Consider the following 3,287-nt stretch of genomic DNA (forward strand, 5'->3'; position numbering starts at 1 on the left):
TATATATATATATATATATATCGGTAAAATGATTAGAGAATAACAAGTAATTAAATCATCTATATGAAAAAAATAACTTGGAGCACAAATTTTTAAAACAAAAATACCCAGCAACCATAACATGAAAACAACCTCACATCAAAAATAAAAATAATAGATGAGTCAAATATACTAGTACCATATTATAAAAATTAAATAAATCAAGAAATCAAAGTGCAAACAGTAAAATGATGAAGATACCATTACAGTGTTTCCTTCTTCTTCGTCTTCTTTAATAGAAATTCGAGTATCATGAACGAGGAATGCTTCAAGACCCTTGTAGACGATTCTGTCATCCAATCCTCGTAGCGAGACTTGCGGATCTTGGAAAATGTCGGTCTTTCACGGTAGAAGCTTCTATTAAAAAACACAACAAAGCAAAACAAAAACGACAGTGTGAAGATGGATGAGAATAAACGTTACTCTAGATGAAATAAAAAATGAAGTGTTTAAAGAGAGAAATAAAAAATGAAGTGTTTAAAGAGAGAGAGCGAGGCTCGAGAAGATTCCTCTATATTTGAGTGAGAGTGTTTAGAGAGAGATCGAGAACCTTCCTTTTTTCTTTGAACCTTCCTTCTTTCTTTTAAGTGAGTGGTGGAGACTGAGGGAGAGAGAAGGTTTAGGTTGACGATGAGTGAGGGTGAGGGTGAGGCGCCCAAACAGAAAGAGACGACGTTGAGGGTAGGACAAAAAAGTGTCGTGGTGGTACTCTTATTACTCTCTCATTCTTACTGATTTGGTTTACGGAATGTATCATAAAACCATTGACTATTGAATCCCAAATAAACAATTTTATTTCCCACACTCTTCCTTCTCACATCCCTTAATTTCAATTTTTTTAAATCAAAAATACCTAAAATACTCTTCCCTCTATATTCACTTAACCTCATTCATCTTTATATTTTCCTTCTTTATCATTTTCATTAACCTAACATTCAATCATTTTCAACACCTTCATCATCTTCAACGCCTTCATCACTTCAATCATCTTTAATCAAGTAAGCAAATCTTTATTAATGGTGTTGAATATTTATCAATGGTGTTCATGTTTTTTGTTTTTGAATTTTTATCAATGGTGTTGGTGTTGTTTTTGCAAGCAAATCCCTAGTTGAACTCACGAAACGTTTTTGGGTTTGATGACACTGAGTTCGCGTACGAGAACTTAGTTGACGTAGGGTTTAGTTTAGGAAGTTGACGGTCGTGAACTCAGATCACGTAGGGTATAGTTTAGGAAGTTCACGTTTGTGAACTTAGATCACGTAAGGATTAGAGAGTTCACGTCTGTGATCTTAAATCACGTAGGTTTAGGGAGTTCGCGTCCGTGAACTTAGATCACGTAGGCGTTAGTTTAGGGAGTTCACGTCCGTGAACTCAAATCACGTAGGGGTTAGTTTAGGGAGTTCACGTAGGCTTTATATAGTTCACGTAGGTTAGGTTTCTGGACTTGCATAAATGGTTATATTGTTATGTTGTTTTGATAATGATTATAATTTGGTTATGCAGAAATGGTGCGCACAATGTTTACTGATAGAGCGGGTTGTGTTATAATCGACGAGGAGACTTTGAATGATGACGGTCATCGTGTTAGACCAACTGCTTCTACACGGGCTCACTGTGCTCAGCATGACAACGAAGATTACGAAAGCAACAAGCGGAAGAGACGCAACTGGAAAAGGCTCAATTGGAAGATGTCCAACCAAAAGAGGTTCAAGCGGAAAAGGCCCAACAGGAGGAAGCAGATGAAGGATATCCTGGTGGTTCGGTTGACAGGTCTGTCATAAGGACATATGGGGATCATGTTGTGACACGACTATGGGACGACCCAATAATTTTCTGAATCAAATTAAATTTTTACTAGTTGCTTAATGTGTTTTAACTTATATTTGTTCGGTTAATTTATTTCAGGATCGCGGAGAGTTAAGAGTTTTTAACAACGGTAAAAAATTAAAAGAAGTTGTTATTGAAAATGAAGAGGTTGAAGAACTTGTTAAAAGCTTCGGGTTACATATGTTGCTAAAATGCAGCTACGAGATGATCGAAAAATGGATCATTTATGCCTTTGTCGAGAGGTGGCATCGCGACACCAATAGCTTTCATCTTCCAATTGGGGAGATGACCATTACTCTGGACGACGCCTCCTCGCTGCTACATATAACCATCGACGATGCATTCTTCAACGTTAATATATTTAACAAGGATGACACTGAAGAATTATTGGCTAAGCTTATTGGGGTTAGTCTTGTTGATGCATATGTTGAGTTTAACGTGATGCGAACAACCATTGTTCGGTATAGTTGGTTGCTTGATGCATACCATCAGCGATGTGCTGATCAGCATTGGCAGATGGCTGCGAGAGCATTTCTTTTGTTTCTGGTCGGTTGCACTTTGTTCAACGACAAAAGTGCTTTGCAGTGAGCGTTTGCTACCTTGAATACTTCAAAGACCTCAACTCATGCGGGGGGATATGCATGGGGTGCAACTGCGCTTGCTTACCTATATGACAATCTTCGAGAAACGAGCATGCATCCGACTAGAACGGTATCAGGGTATCTGACACTATTACAGATATTTGCGCTTGCTTTCTTGGTCTGGTTTTTTCTTGATTTCCTGGGCTGGTTTACAGATTTATGGACTTTTTTTCTGGGCTGGTTTACTAATTTATGGTCTGAAGGTTTACTCGATGCATCAACATGGAAAGTTAATTTACTCTACCAAATATAAATAGCGTCTAATGGAATGGAACGTGGGATCATACTATACCTAGTTATTTCACATGCACAAGGTAGACCATGTGTTGTCCTAACCGTGCAACGAAACTCAGTCTGATCAATACCTACATACTTCACGCAATCATACTCTATCGCATGCCTATAAACAAGAGTCTCTCATGTCTCCATTATTTGCACCTGCTTCTTTTTTGGAAACATAGTCATCTTGCACCTGACTTTGACATTCCTGCATATATGAAACAAGCATAATAAGTTCATTGCTTTTGGAAAAACATATTCAACTGTGTTCATCTAAGCAAGGTCTCTATCAGTAACGATGACTTCAACTTCACCACTTGTAATCTGTTCTTTCAACATTTGTAGTGTTCACGCGAAGTTATCAGCATGCTCACACTGTAGATATGCAAATCCCACACAAAATGTCATTTCAATAGATGTAACACCAATAATCTCAAGTAATGGCATTTGATACCTACATGTCTTGTATGTGTTATCCATAATTAATACTACGTGAAAATT

Source organism: Cicer arietinum, chromosome 7, assembly GCF_000331145.2.
Source record: "Cicer arietinum cultivar CDC Frontier isolate Library 1 chromosome 7, Cicar.CDCFrontier_v2.0, whole genome shotgun sequence".
NCBI lineage: Eukaryota > Viridiplantae > Streptophyta > Magnoliopsida > Fabales > Fabaceae > Cicer > Cicer arietinum.